This window comes from Loxodonta africana, chromosome 19 (genome assembly GCF_030014295.1).
Source record: "Loxodonta africana isolate mLoxAfr1 chromosome 19, mLoxAfr1.hap2, whole genome shotgun sequence".
NCBI classification, from domain to species: Eukaryota; Metazoa; Chordata; class Mammalia; order Proboscidea; family Elephantidae; genus Loxodonta; species Loxodonta africana.
In genome coordinates, this window is record NC_087360.1 from 33,534,951 (window position 1) to 33,551,170 (window position 16,220).

Genomic DNA, 16,220 nt, shown 5'->3' on the forward strand with positions numbered 1-16,220 from the left:
TGTCCTCTAAAGCGGAAACTTTTGTGAAAACCAATGACCGCTAACCAAATCATAAAATTCATGCACACACCCATGCTCACAGCATCATTAGTTATCTTTTTCATCCATAGAGCGTGCTCCTACACAGAGTACACCATTCTGTTGAGTGATTTTATGTTAGAGAAAAATTGTTGTGATTAGCAAGGCGTATGGAACTCAACCTCAATTACATCAGAGTCTAACAGCCCAGCAATCCTGGAATTCTTAGTGAGCGATCTCGCTCCAGTGTCAATCTATCGTGGCAAAAATATCGAGATATTAGACACCCTCGTCTAAAAGAACAGAAGGCCAAATTCTTTACCTTGTGCACAGGAAGACAAGGAATGTTCCTCTGACACTCCCTTATTTGATTATAAGAGATTGTCAGCAAAAATGGGAACTATCCAAGGTCACATGAGAAGCCTGGATGTCATCACAACACTGGCGATTTTCACCACTTTCCCAAACACATCCCAACACTTGCGCTGTTGTGCAGTAGCCTCCCGGTGTCTGCAGAAGGGGAGCAGGGATTGCGTTAGAACTTCACTGAACTAAAAGTGTTACTTTCCCAGAGAGCAGCAAGGAGGAAGCAACGAGCTGGGGGGGGGGGGGAGGTGGTGGGGAGGCATCCTGGCTGCTCTTCGAAAAAGGAGCAAAACTGCAAACCCAAAATCCCTTTACAAGCACATACCCAGAATATAACTGCATAATACAGCAGGGAAAGAATTATCAGAATTAAATATGTTCCCACATCTCATCAGTTTTCATCTCAGGAGAAATATCAAGGGAAGAAATGAAGGAAAAACAGCCTTTTAGGGCTCAGTGGGAACTTAGAAGTAACTTATTCTAACCCCTCATTTTATAAGTAAGTAATGAGTAAGTTAGGTTCCATGGTAAAACTGAAGCTGAAGAAAACCCAAAAAACAAACTAATTTTTTGGAATTTTCATCTGCCTGCCAAGGTTAGTTTTCAGTTTTGAAACATTATCTTCAGACATCAGCACTCTGCTCTCTGAGAACTGTGCCTGCTCATCAGAGTGTTTCCACAAGACCAACTGTGTGTGGTGGGGAATTCAAGAGACACAAGCAACCATCCTTGTCATCAAGACCCTTCCAAACCTTTTCTAAAACAAGTGTAATATTTGTAGCAACTCAGTACAAAACTGCCTGATAATCAAGGTCAGACACAGGTAAAATCAGTTAGCCTAAAGCAGCCAGTGGGTCAAAAGCCAGGTCTTGGAAAACAGTAACAAGAATGGAAATAGAAAGTAATGTGATGCAGTTATGAATACTTCCTAGACACAACTAAACACCTCATGGAATTGGTCTACCGGGTCTGAGGGCTTAGGACCATAGTCTCATGGGGCAACTCACTCAATTGGCCTGAGACAGTCCATAAAGACAGTATTCTACGTCCTAATTTGGTGAGTAGCGTCTTGGGTCTTAAAAGCTTTCGAAGGACATCTAAGATACAATTATTGGTCTCTACTCGCTCAGAGCTAAAGAAAAAGAAGAAAACCAAAGACTGAAAGAAGAAACTAGTCTACAGAACCAATAGTCCACGTGAACGATAACATCACCTACCTTGAGATCAGAAGAACCAGATGGTGCCTGGTTAGCACTACAGGAACCCGCTAGATGGTCCCAGACAGAATGGGAGAAAAATGTAGAACAAAACTCAAATTCCTAAAAAAATGAGTCAAACTTACTGGACCAGTAGAGACTAGGTGAACCCCTGACACTATTGCTGAGATACTCTTTAAACTTGGAATTCAAACCACTCCCAGAGGTCACCTTTCAGCCAAAGGACAGATTGGCCTAGAAAATAAATAATATCATCCTGAGTACTGTGCTTCTAAAGATAATCGTCCAGATGAAACCAAATGTTACCGTTTACCCTAGACCCAAGATGAGACAGCTGGGGAGGACAGGGGAGCTGGATTAATGGGAACAGCAGCTAAAATGAAAATGACGAGAATGGTGATACATTGTAAAGGATGTAACCAACGTCACTGAACAATATGTACAGAAATGGTTAAATGAGAACCTAAGTTTGTGTGTAAACTTTCACCAAAAACGCAATAAAAAAAGTAATGTGATGAAACTGGTGTCTAGAATGATAATCATTCTGGCAGTGGCATAGTGCATGGATAAGAGAAGGTGAAGCTAAAAGCCAGGTCCTGCCTAAGAAGCCGGGACAGTAAACCAGGCCTGAGAAAAGCCTGGAGTGATGATGGCGGCAGGAGTGGGACAGAGAAAGGACAAAGTCAGGGGCTACTCTGGAGGGGGCGGAAAACAGAATGGGTTTTCATGTCAGAGTTGAACCTTCACCACAGCCACTTACCTAGTGAGCTTGGAGGCCTGGGAGAGGATAGGTGACACAGAGGTGGTGTCCCTGGGCTTCCTTCTGGGTCACTTCAGACTCCACGTTCCACTGGGTTGTGCATGCAGAGCTCTGTGCGTTCGGATCCCCGGTCCCCACCTGATTCCATGACAAAATAAAAGCAGGACAACAGAAGTATTGGGAGCAGAAGGCTCGCACAAAGAACACAGACTTTCCATTTCTAGTATTTTCAAACAACTAAGCTTATATTTTGTAGCAACCTCTCAGAATACAATTACAAAGCAATTCTTTTGTGATCATTCATCATACCATCAATCACTAATACAACATAACCCAAGGCTGCAGTTTTTCAAATGTGGATATTGGACCAATGAACTTCTAAAGGATGAGAACATTGAATAGTCGCCCTATTTTAACTTATTCAGTTTTTGTCAAAGTCTCAAGTCGAAAGATTCCCAAGCACATTGCATCCTTGGGGCTCCAGGGATTATTCAAATGCCCTCCATCCCTGCCCTCCTGACCCCTCCGGGGCTGGGAACTAAGGTCCCCTCAGGATCCACCTTGGACAAACCCCGTATTTCCTGGGGACGCCAGGCGCAGACGCTGGGTTAAAGGATGAGAAATTCGAGAAGCACCTGTTCCTCCTGACCATCATCTCTATAAACACACCCCGGGTGTGCTGCTCACCAGAGCAAAGGTGCCTCAGCAGCTTCTGCTGTCATCAAAGGCCCGGCTGCTGGTAAAGCCTACAACTGCCACTGAGTGAAAGCTACAGGGGCGGGGCCCCGATGGTCACCATTTCCGCCCCCCAGAAACAGGGCCCGCCCAACCAGGGCCCTGGGACTGGAGATGGTCCCGCCCACTTCCAGGAGGGACCTCCCCCTTCTTACTTCAAGGCACCGCCCCTCAGCATCCTGTCTGGCCACAGGGAGGGATATGCAGGTGTGTGGCGGGGGAAGTCTCTGCCCAAGGGCCAGGAGAATAGCGCGTTCTTTGGACCCAGGCTTGCTGCATCTGAGAAACTCCTCGACCGGGGAAGACTGATGACAAGGACCTTCCCCGAGAGCCCACAGAGAGAGAAAGCCTTCCCTTGGCGCTGGCGCCCTGAATTTGGGCTTCCAGCCTCCTTGACTATGAGAGAATGAATTTCTCTTTGTTAAACCCGTGTGGTATTTCTGTCATAGGAGCACTAGATAACTAAGACACTCAGGGACTGTGGTCAGGTTCTGGCCCTGGCAACCCAGAGAACTTCTCTGCACCCAGGAGGCTGCAACCCCACCTTCTCCAGTGAGATCTGAAGCCCATCCTTGGGCAGGGGCCTCTCCCAACTGTCTCCTTCTTTGTGTATCTCCCTTGGGACAATCCTTTAGAGTTCTCCTTACAGCTTATATAGTTACTCTCCCATCGTAGCTCAATCATTGTTTAAATTAAACTTTCGCTCTCTGAAACACTGTGTGGTTTCTGTCTCCTGAATGAACCCATACTGAAACTTGGGGGACTTTATTTTCTCCTTCATGTGGATCTCTATTTTCTAATCTTTCTACAAAGAACTTACATTACTTTGTGATGTATTTAAAGATTCCATTCATACATCACTTTCTCCCTGAGGTCTTTCCTGGTTTCCCAAGCTTGGTTTATTATTCCATTCTTTGCATTGACTTTTAATGTGCTTTTTATTAGAGAGCCTAATAACAATAGTGTTGTAATGGAAATGATAACAAGTATCCCTGTGGAGGGGATGCCCCTCACCAGATGGAAATCTACTACCATAGGACAAAACAAAATCTACTACCATAGACCACCATGGCGACATGCCACACAGACCACGAGAGGTCGCCCAGCCTGCCGCAGAATAAAAGGCTTTAGGCCTGGTGACTAATAGCTAGTGTCACCATTTCTGTCAACAGAGATGTCCCCTGTTTCCGCCAGTAGGGAAACCTTTCGTATTAAATAGCCAATTGTCCTGATCTCTAGCTTCTTGGCGAGGAGAGATAGGAATGAATTTTCATCCTCTTGCCACTTTTTTTTTTTTGCCACACAAGCAACCTCAGGCTCCGGGATCCTGGGGAGTTCCTGAATTTGAACTGAAAGTGAAAGATGTGTGTATAACATGCAGGCAATTCAGTCAGTTACTTAACATATTTATTGAGCATGTGGTATGTTTCAGGCCCTGTCCTTTGTCCAAGAATCAAGAGAAATTTTCAGACAAAATTTTCAACCTTCATGGAGTATACATACAATTGAGGGAAAAGAAAGTGTATAACAAACATAAGTAATTGTTTTAACATGTTGTAACTTAATAATGCAATGGGTCAAAAGCAATTTATGGGGATGAGATTCGGGTAGGAAGCAGTCTGGGTTTCATTTTCAGCCTCATGAGAAGGTGAGTATGAGCAAAGCTTGAAGAAGGTGATAGAGAGAGCCATGCAGACATCTGAGGGAAGAGCATTCCAGGCAGAAGGAACAGTGACACACAGAGCATGTCTGGTGTCTACAAGGGACACGGAGTAAGCTAATGCTGCAGGAATGGTGTCAGCGAGGGGAGTGCAGGAGATGAGGACAGAGGGGGACGTGAGACACAGATTGTGGAGGGCCTTGCAGGCCAGCGTAAGTGTACGAAGTTTGGGCTTTACTGAGTTGAGAATGGAGAGGGGGGTTTTGAGCTGCGAGTACAGAGGGCCTTGAGCTGACTTGCATTTTTTTTTTTGGCTTTTTATTTTTTTATTATTATTATTTTTATTAACTTTTATTAAGCTTCAAGTGAACGTTTACAAATCCAATCAGTCTGTCACATATAAGTTTACATACATCTCACTCCCTACTCCCACTTGCTCTCCCCCTCTTGAGTCAGCCCTTTCAGTCTCTCCTTTCGTGACAATTTTGCAGGCTTCCCTCTCTCTCTATCCTCCCATCCCCCCTCCAGACAAGAGTTGCCAACACAATCTCAAGTGTCCACCTGATATAATTAGCTCACTCTTCATCAGCGTCTCTCTCCCACCCGCTGACCAGTCCCTTTCATGTCTGATGAATTGTCTTCGGGGATGGTTCCTGTCCTGTGTCAACAGAAGGTCTGGGGACCATGGCCGCCGGGATTCCTCTAGTCTCAGTCAGACCATTAAGTTTGGTCTTTTTATGAGAATTTGGGGTCTGTATCCCACTGATCTCCTGCTCCCTCAGGGGTCCTCTGCTGTGCTCCCTGTCAGGGCAGTCATCGATTGTGGCCGGGCACCAACTAGTTCTTCTGGTCTCAGGATGATGTAGGTCTCTGGTTCATGTGGCCCTTTCTGTCTCTTGGGCTCTTAGTTGTCGTGTGGCCTTGGTGTTCTTCATTTTCCTTTGCTCCAGGTGGGTTGAGACCAATTGATGCATCTTAGATGGCCGCTTGTTAGCATTTAAGACCCCAGACGCCACATTTCAAAGTGGGATGCAGAATGATTTCATAATAGAATTATTTTGCCAATTGACTTAGAAGTCCCCTCAAACCATGTTCCCCAGACCCCCGCCCTTGCTCCGCAGACCTTTGAAGCATTCATTTTATCCCGGAAACTTCTTTGCTTTTGGTCCAGTCCAACTGAGCTGACCTTCCATGTATTGAGTGTTGTCTTTCCCTTCACCTAAAGCAGTTCTTATCTACTGATTAATCAATAAAAAACCCTCTCCCACCCTCCCTCCCTCCCCCCCTCGTAACCACAAAAGTATGTGTTCTTCTCAGGTTTACTATTTCTCAAGATCTTATAATAGTGGTCTTATACAATATTTGACCTTTTGCTTCTGACTAATTTCGCTCAGCATAATGCCTTCCAGGTTCCCCCATGTTATGAAATGTTTCAGAGATTCGTCACTGTTCTTTATCGATGCGCAGTATTCCATTGTGTGAATATACCACAATTTATTTACCCATTCATCCGTTGATGGACACCTTGGTTGCTTCCAGCTTTTTGCTATTGTAAACAGAGCTGCAATAAACATGGGTGTGCATATATCTGTTCATGTGAAGGCTTTTATTTCTCTTGGGTATATTCCGAGGAGTGAGATTTCTGGGTTGTATGGTAGTTCTATTTCTAACTTTTTAAGAAAACGCCAGATAGCTTTCCAAAGTGGTTGTACCATTTTACATTCCCACCAGCAGTGTATAAGAGTTCCAATCTCTCCGCAGCCTCTCCAACATTTATTATTTTGTGTTTTTTGGATTAATGCCAGCCTTGCTGGTGTGAGATGGGATCTCATCGTAGTTTTAATTTGCATTTCTCTAATGGCTAATGATCGAGAGCATTTTCTCATGTATCTGTTGGCTGCCTGAATATCTTCTTTAGTGAAATGTGTGTTCATATCCTTTGCCCACTTTTTGATTGGGTTGTTTGTCTTTTTGTGGTTGAGTTTTGACAGAATCATGTAGATTTTAGAGATCAAGCGCTGGTCGGAGATGTCATAGCTGAAAATTCTTTCCCAGTCTGTAGGTGGTCGTTTTACTCTTTTGGTGAAGTCTTTAGATGAGCATAGGTGTTTGATTTTTAGGAGCTCCCAGTTATCGGGTTTCTCTTCATCATTTTTGGTAATGTTTTGTATTCTGTTTATGCCCTGTATTAGGGCTCCTAGGGTTGTCCCTATTTTTTCTTCCATGATCTTTATCGTTTTAGTCTTTATGTTTAGGTCTTTGATCCACTTGGAGTTAGTTTTTGTGCATGGTGTGAGGTATGGGTCCTGTTTCATTTTTTTGCAAATGGATATCCAGTTATGCCAGCACCATTTGTTAAAAAGACTATCTTTTCCCTAATTAATTGACACTGGTCCTTTGTCAAATATCAGCTGCTCATATGTGGATGGATCTATGTCTGGGTTCTCAATTCTGTTCCATTGGTCTATGTGCCTGTTGTTGTACCAGTACCAGGCTGTTTTGACTACTGTGGCTGTATAATAGGTTCTGAAGTCAGGTAAAGTGAGGCCTCCCACTTTCTTCTTCTTTTTCAGTAGTGCTTTGCTTATCCGGGGCTTCTTTCCCTTCCATATGAAATTGGTGATTTGTTTCTCTATCCCCTTAAAAGATGACATTGGAATTTGGATCGGAAGTGCGTTAAATGTATAGATGGCTTTTGGTAGAATAGACATTTTTACTATGTTAAGTCTTCCTATCCATGAGCAGGGTATGTTTTTCCACTTAAGTATGTCCTTTTGAATTTCTTGTAGTAGAGCTTTGTAGTTTTCTTTGTATAGGTCTTTTACATCCTTGGTAAGATTTATTCCTAAGTATCTTATCTTCTTGGGGGCTACTGTGAATGGTATTGATTTGGTTATTTCCTCTTCGGTGTTCTTTTTGTTGATGTAGACGAATCCAAGTGATTTTTGTATGTTTATTTTATAATCTGAGACTCTGCCAAACTCTTCTATTAGTTTCAGTAGTTTTCTGGAGGATTCCTTAGGGTTTTCTGTGTATAAGATCATGTCATCTGCAAATAGTGATAACTTTACTTCTTCCTTGCCAATCCGGATACCCTTTATTTCTTTGTCTAGCCTAATTGCCCTGGCTAGGACTTCTAGCACAATGTTGAATAAGAGCGGTGATAAAGGGCATCCTTGTCTGGTTCCCGTTCTCAAGGGAAATGCTTTCAGGTTCTCTCCATTTAGAGTGATATTGGCTGTTGGCTTTGCATAGATGCCCTTTATTATGTTGAGGAATTTTCCTTCGATTCCTATTTTGGTAAGAGTTTTTATCATAAATGGGTGTTGGACTTTGTCAAATGCCTTTTCTGCATCAATTGATAAGATCATGTGGTTTTTGTCTTTTGTTTTATTTATGTGATGGATTACATTAATGGTTTTTCTGATATTAAACCAGCCTTGCATACCTGGTATAAATCCCACTTGATCAGGGTGAATTATTTTTTTGATGTGTTGTTGGATTCTATTGGCTAGAATTTTGTTGAGGATTTTTGCATCTATGTTCCTGAGGCATATAGGTCTATAATTTTCTTTTTTTGTAATGTCTTTACCTGGTTTTGGTATCAGGGAGATGGTGGCTTCATAGAATGAGTTGGGTAGTATTCCGTCATTTTCTATGCTTTGGAATACCTTCAGAAGTAGTGGTGTTAACTCTTCTCTGAAAGTTTGGTAGAACTCTGCAGTGAAGCCGTCCAGGCCAGGGCTTTTTTTTGTTGGGAGTTTTTTGATTACCGTTTCAATCTCTTTTTTTGTTATGGGTCTATTTAGTTGTTCTACTTCTGAATGTGTTAGTTTAGGTAGGTAGTGTTTTTCCAGGAATTCATCCATTTCTTCTAGGTTTTCAAATTTGTTAGAGTACAATTTTTGATAGTAATCTGAAATGATTCTTTTAATTTCATTTGGTTCTGTTGTGATGTGGTCCTTCTCGTTTCTTATTCGGGTTATTTGTTTCCTTTCCTGTATTTCTTTAGTCAGTTTTGTTAATTTTTTCAGGGAACCAGCTTTTGGCTTTGTTAATTCTTTCAATTGTTTTTCTGTTCTCTAATTCATTTAGTTCAGCTCTAATTTTTATTATTTGTTTTCTTCTGGTGCCTGATGGATTCTTTTGTTGCTCACTTTCTATTTGTTCAAGTTGTAGGGACAGTTCTCTGCTTTTGGCTCTTTCTTCTTTTTGTATGTGTGCATTTATCGATATAAATTGGCCTCTGAGCACTGCTTTTGCTGTGTCCCAGAGGTTTTGATAGGAAGTATTTTCATTCTCGTTGCTTTCTATGAATTTCCTTATTCCCTCCTTGATGTCTTCTATAACCCAGTCTTTTTTCAGGAGGGTATTTTTCATTTTCCAGGTATTTGATTTCTTTTCCCTAGTTTTTCTGTTATTGATTTCTAGTTTTATTGCCTTGTGGTCTGAGAAGATGCTTTGTAATATTTCGATGTTTTGGACTCTGCAAAGGTTTGTTTTATGAGCTAATATGTGGTCTATTCTAGAGAATGTTCCATGTGCGCTAGAAAAAAAAGTATATTTTGCAGCAGTTGGGTGGAGAGTTCTGTATAAGTCAATGAGGTCAAGTTGGTTGATTGTTGTAATTAGATCTTCCGTGTCTCTATTGAGCTTCTTACTGGATGTCCTGTCCTTCTCCGAAAGTGGTGTGTTGAAGTTGCCTACTATAATTGTGGAGGTATCTATCTCGCTTTTCAATTCTGTTAAAATTTGATTTATGTATCTTGCAGCCCTGTCATTGGGTGCGTAAATATTTAATATGGTTATGTCTTCCTGATCAATTGTCCCTTTTATCATTATATAGTGTCCTTCTTTATCCTTTGTGGTGGATTTAAGTCTAAAGTCTATTTTGTCAGAAATTAGTATTGCTACTCCTCTTCTTTTTTGCGTATTGTTTGCTTGATATATTTTTTTCCATCCTTTGAGTTTTAGTTTGTTTGTGTCTCTAAGTCTAAGGTGTGTCTCTTGTAGGCAGCATATAGATGGATCGTGTTTCTTTATCCAGTCTGTGACTTTCTGTCTCTTTATTGGTGCATTTAGTCCATTTACATTCAGAGTAATTATAGATAAATAAGTTTTTAGTGCTGTCATTTTGATGCCTTTTTGTGTGTGTTGTTGACAATTTCATTTTTCCACATACTTTTTTGTGCTGAGACGTTTTTCTTAGTAAATTGTGAGACCCTCATTTTCATAGTGTTTGACTTTATGTTAGTTGAGTCGTTACGTTTTTCTTGGCTTTTATCTTGAGTTATAGAGTTGTTATACCTTTTTGTGGTTACCTTATTATTTACCCCTATTTTTCTAAGTAAAAACCTAACTTGTATTGTTCTATATCGCCTTGTATCACTCTCCATCTGGCAGTTCAATGCCTCCTGTATTTAATCCCTCTTTTTGATTATTGTGATCTTTTACCTATTGACTTCCATGATTCCCTGTTATGTGTATTTTTTTTTAATTAATCTTAATTTGTTTGTTTTTGTGATTTCCCTATTTGAGTTGATATCAGGACGTTCTGTTTTGTGACCTTGTGTTGTGCTGATATCTGATATTATTGGTTCTCTGACCAAAGAATATCCTTTAGTATTTCTTGTAGCTTTGGTTTGGTTTTTGCAAATTCTCTAAACTTGTGTTTATCTGTAAATATCTTAATTTCGCCTTCATATTTCAGAGAGAGTTTTGCTGGATATATGATCCTTGGTTGGCAATTTTTCTCCTTCAGTGTTCTGTATATGTCGTCCCATTCCCTTCTTGCCTGCATGGTTTCTGCTGAGTAGTCTGAACTTATTCTTATTGATTCTCCCTTGAAGGAAACCTTTCTTTTCTCCCTGGCTGCTTTAAAAATTTTCTGTTTATCTTTGGTTTTGGTGAGTTTGATGATAATATGTCTTGGTGTTTTTCTTTTTGGATCAATCTTAAGTGGGGTTCGATGAGCATCTTGGATGGATATCCTTTCGTCTTTCATGATGTCAGGGAAGTTTTGTGTCAGGAGTTCTTCAACTATTTTCTCTGTGTTTTCTGTCCCCTCTCCCTGTTCTGGGACTCCAATCACCCGCAGGTTATCCTTCTTGATAGAGTCCCACATAATTCTTAGGGTTTCTTCATTTTTTTAAATTCTTTTATCTGATTTTTTTTCCAGCTATGTTGGTGTTGATTCCCTGGTCCTCCAGATGTCCCAGTCTGCATTCTAATTGCTCGAGTCTGCTCCTCTGACTTCCTATTGCGTTATCTAATTCTGTAATTTTATTGTTAATCTTTTGGATTTCTACATGCTGTCTCTCTATGGATTCTTGCAACTTATTAATTTTTCCACTATGTTCTTGAATAATCTTTTTGAGTTCTTCAACAGTTTTATCCGTGTGTTCCCTGGCTTTTTCTGCAGTTTGCCTTATTTCATTTGTGATGTCTTGAAGCATTCTGTAAATTAGTTTTTTATATTCTGTATCTGATAATTCCAGGATTGTATCTTCATTTGGGAAAGATTTTGATTCTTTTGTTTGGGGGCTTGGTGAAGCTGTCATGGTCTGCTTCTTTAAGTGGTTTGATATGGATTGTTGTCTCCGAGCCATCACTGGGAAACTAGTTTTTCCAGAAAATCCGCTAAAAAAAAAATGCAGTCAGATCCCTATCAGAGTTCTCCCTCTGGCTCAGGCTATTTGGATGTTAATGAAGCTGCCTGGGGAGGGTGGGGGAGGGAACAGAGAGATAGGAGAGTAGCACCTCAGAATATAGCCAGAGTTGCTTGTCTTGCTTGGAATGACTATTATATCTGAGATTCCTGCGGGGCGCGTCACCTATGTGTGCTGGCTGTGTGGAGATTGCCCCCAGGTGGTCTGGCCCGCTGGAGTCACAGTCAGATCCTCTGCTTCCAGCCCCACGCCCAGCGTCAAGGCTCCCCTACTGGGACGGTGCACTCTCGACTCCAAAATCAGTCGCTGCTTCCCGGGACTTCTCGTCCCTCCAGCCGCGTTGCCGTGCCACCTCCGAGAACCAGTTGGGCCCCCTTCCGGGGTTAGTTCAGGTGGGTGGAGCAGCTCCCCGTGCTTGTGCCGTGACCGAGTGTCCCCGCTGGGATGCTGTTCTCCCCGCTCCAATACCAGTCGCTGCCTCCCGGGGACTTCTCCTACCGGCTGCGTCCCACGCCGCGCCGCGCGACCCGGCTGAGCCCCCTCCCGGGGTTAGTTCAGGGGGGTAGAGCAGCTCTCCATGTTTATGCTGTACCTGCGTCCAGTCCAAATCCCGGCGGGATGGTTCCCCGGCTGGGACGCTGCTCTCCCCGTTCCAAGACCAGTCACTGCCTCCTGCGGACTTCTCCTACCGGCTGCGTCCCAAGCCGCCCGCGGAACCGGCTGGTCCCCCTCCCGGGGTTAGTTCAGGGGGGTGGAGCAGCTCTCTGTGCTTGTGACGTACCTGACTGGTACGCTGGCTCCAGGCTCTGGAAACAATCGCTGCTTCCCCGTATTAGTTCGTTCTCCATCTCTAAATCTGTGTTTGTTGTTCAGGGTTCGTAGATTGTTATGTATGTGATCGATTCACTTGTTTTTCCGAGTCTTTGTTGTAAGAGGGATCCGAGGTAGCGTCTGCCTAGTCCGCCATCTTCCTGACTTGCATTTTAACGAGACCATTTTGGCTTCAGCCTGTAGGAGCAAGCAGGGCAGCAGGAAGACCAGATACGAGGCTATCACAGTGGTCCAGAGAGAGTCCATGGTGGCTTGAACTGGGCGGTAGCCATGGAGGGGGGCGCCAGGTGGTCAGGTTTGCATATGTTTGAAGCAGATAATGCAGGACTGAATGTGGCACTGGTGTGAGAGTGAGAGAAGTGTGAATGGACATGTCAGTCTAAGCTAGAGAAGACTTTTCTTTACAGCGAGGGGAGTCCTTTCTGATGGAGAGGGCACAGAATAAGATCCATATGTGATAAAAGATAAAAATTGATAAATTGAACTTCATAAAAATTTAAAACTTTCATCTGAGAATGACCTTTAAGAAGATGGAAAGACAAGTCATAGACGGAGAGAAAAATATTTTCAAACTACACACGTGAAAAAGACCTCACATCTTTAACACGCACATAGTCACATACACACACACACTTTAAACCTTTTATAAATTGTGTGTGTGTGTGTGTGTGTGCAAAAGAGTAAGTATAAAAAAATAGAACACATTAGAGAATGGGTAAAAGTTATGAATGGACTTGTCACTGAAATGGGTACATGGATGGAAAATAACCACATGAAAATGTGTTTGACATTGTTCACCCTCAGGCGACATTACGCGAATCAAAACCACACTGAGGTGTCACTTCACACCTATTAGGATGGCTGGAATAAAAACACAGATAACAGCAAGCCTGGTCAAGGACTGGTAGAAAATTGAACCCAAATACGCTGCTGGTGGCAATAAAAAATGATGCAGCCACTTTGAAAACATTGTGTCAGCTCCTCAAACAGTGAAATGTAGAGTTACCGTATGACCCCAGAATTCATTCCTAGGTATGCACCCAACAGAAATGAAAACACGTTCACACAAATACCTATACATGAATGCTTATAGCAGCATTATTTATAAGAGCCAGAAAGTGGAAATAAGCGAAAAGCCCATCAACTGATGACTGGATAAGTAAAATGCAGTATAACCCTTGGGACAGAATATTATTCGGTCACTAAAAGGAAAATGAAGCACTGATACATGTGACAGCATGGATGAACCTTAAAAACAGTATGCTGAGTGAAAGAAGCCAGACACAAAAGGCCATATGTTGTATGATTCCATTTATATGAAATGTTCAGAAAAAGTGATTCCATAGAGACAAAAAGACGATTGGTGGCTACCTAGGCCTCAGATGTTGGAGTGCTGGCTAATGGGTAAGGTGTTTCTTCTGGGAGGAATGATGAAAAGTTTTAAAATTTATGGTGGTGAAGTTTGTAGAATTATGTGAGTTTTATGGATTGAATTGTGTGTCTCCCCCTCCCCCCAAATAAGTGTTGGAATCTTAAGCCCTATACCTGTGGGTGTAATCCCATTTGGAAATAAGGTTTCCTTTGTTATGTTAATGAGGCCCTATCAGCGTAGAGTATGTCCTAAACCTAATGGCTTCTGAGTTGTAAGGAGCGTTATAGACATAGAGACCAGGAAGTACAAATGGGCAAGAGGGGCGACCAGCCCTATATGATGACTATGGGGGCATAATGGTTTCTAATTCCTAGTGCAGGCCTCGTCCTTTGCCCCTGGGATTAGCTTTGAGAATGAGAGCCCCAAAGATCTGGGAGTCTGCTACCCCACACCTTGCCATGCTGGGACTTTTTCACCTTGGCACCCCCACATGATCACAGGCACACACACTAAACTCACAAGGTGGGGACCACAGAGGTGGGGTCAGAGGAGGAGCAGACACCAGGGACCTGAAAAAGGGGTAAGAAGAAAGAGGTAGGAAGCTTCTTTGCCATGGACAGTGGCATGCGGTCTCCTAGGAACGGACCCACAGGACCACAGCAGGGAGATGGGTGGGGGGAAGGCTAGGCTGATGGAGGGGATAGCAGAGGTCCCCATGGGTCTGCCTGGGATGGGGAACCCTAGGGCTGCCTTGAGATAAGTGGGCCTGAGGTTCTGTAGCCCGATGCTCTGTGAACCTGGGACTAGGGTAAGTTCCCACTAATGTGAAGAGGGGATGTGGGAGGGAAGACCTCAGTTTTCTCCTCTGTAGCTGGGTTCTAGAATAGGTAAACCCATGGGCTCCACAGACTCAGAGAAGTGTCTTCTGGCCTTGGTTCTCCATCGATGACCCATCGCACACTGGGGGCCTTGAAAAATGCTTTCTGGTCCCTGGAGGTCAATCTGAACAGAGAGAGGCTTGGGGCTGAGGAACATAGGACTTGGGGTAGAGCACAAAATGAGAGCACTGTGGCATGAGTCTGGGTTCCAGGGTCAAAACCAATCCTTGTTAGAACCTCAGGGTCCTCCTTTTGGAAGTGAGATCTGGGTCATTTCTCCGGCTGTGGTGAGGATACATTCTGTGTGAATTGGACACCCAAGGCCAATTGAGACAAACAGCGTGGCCAGGAACCTTGCCCCAACCTAGGAGTCTACAAGTCCCACTTATTTGCCCCCCAAAGGCCCCAGAGTGAAGCTGTCCTGACGACACCTAAACAAGGCATGTGTTTTGTTTTGTGGTTTCTGGGCCTGGGGCTGCAGTGCTAGCACTGGTCACCAGGGGGTGGTAGGCTTTCTCCCGGAGGTTACCATGTGCTTTGCTGGAGCGATAGAGACAGGGAGGAGGCATCCTGAGGTCATTCTGGCAATCCCCCTGACTCAGACCCCACTTGTACCTCCTTTATTAAGATCCACTTCCAGACTCTGAGCTGGTCAGAGACCATCTCATTTATTCATTCCTCAACTAGGCTCCGAATAGTCACCAGTGTTAGGTGCTGGGTACGGTGCTGAACATGACTGACATGGTCCCAGCCCTGCAGGTGATCACAGGCAGGAAGGGGTGATGGACAAAGCATGTGAACACGTGTGAAAGTAAAGAGCAAGTGTGATGGCAAGAATACAGCAGGCTGCTGAGAGAGGCCTGGGGGCTACTAGGTGGAAAGGTCTGAAAGGGCTCACTGAGGTGATATTTATGCAGCGACCAGAATGGCAAGAGTGTGCCAGCCCTGCACTGAGCTGGGAACAGGTTGTCAGGGAAAAGGCACAGCTTGAGCAGAGGCTCAGAGGCACATGTGAGTTTGTCCAGTGAAGGACAAAAGGTGACCAGTGTGGCCAGAGTGAGCTTGGGAGGAGGGATGGGGCTGTAGGAGGGCAGGGCAAGATCCTGTGGCCTGGTAGCCTGTATTATCTGTTAGTCTATGACAATGTTACCCCAAAACTTAGTTGCTTAAAGCAACAACATAAAATATCTCACAGTTTCTGTTGATTAGGGATTTGGGCATGGTGCCACTGCCTCAAGTTCTTCCAAGAGGCTAGGACTGTGGTCTCAATCCAACCTTGACTGGGGTTGCGTCCACTTCTAGGCTCCCTCCCATGCTCTTGGCAGGATGAGGTTTCTTGTGAAATGTTGAATTAAAGTCCTAAATTCCTCTCTAAGTCTTAACCAGGACCCTCCCTTGGGTCTTTACTATAGGGCTTCTCCTTAGGAAGCTGATACTATTGCGGCTGCTTCCCTGAGTAAGGGGAGAGAGAGAGAGAATAAGAGAAAGAGAGTGCAAGATGAAAATCCCATGTATTTTCCCCTGCTCTGTTCTTTAGAAGGCAGTCACTGAATCCAATCCACACTTAAGAAGTGGGCAATATACAAGAACATATATGTGCAGGAGGCTGAATCATTGGGAACCAGTGTGCAGTCTGAGATGAGGCACTTGGATCTGCCTCTAAATAAATTGGAAGCCACCAGAGGCTTTTATGCCCGAGGGTGATGGTATCTAGT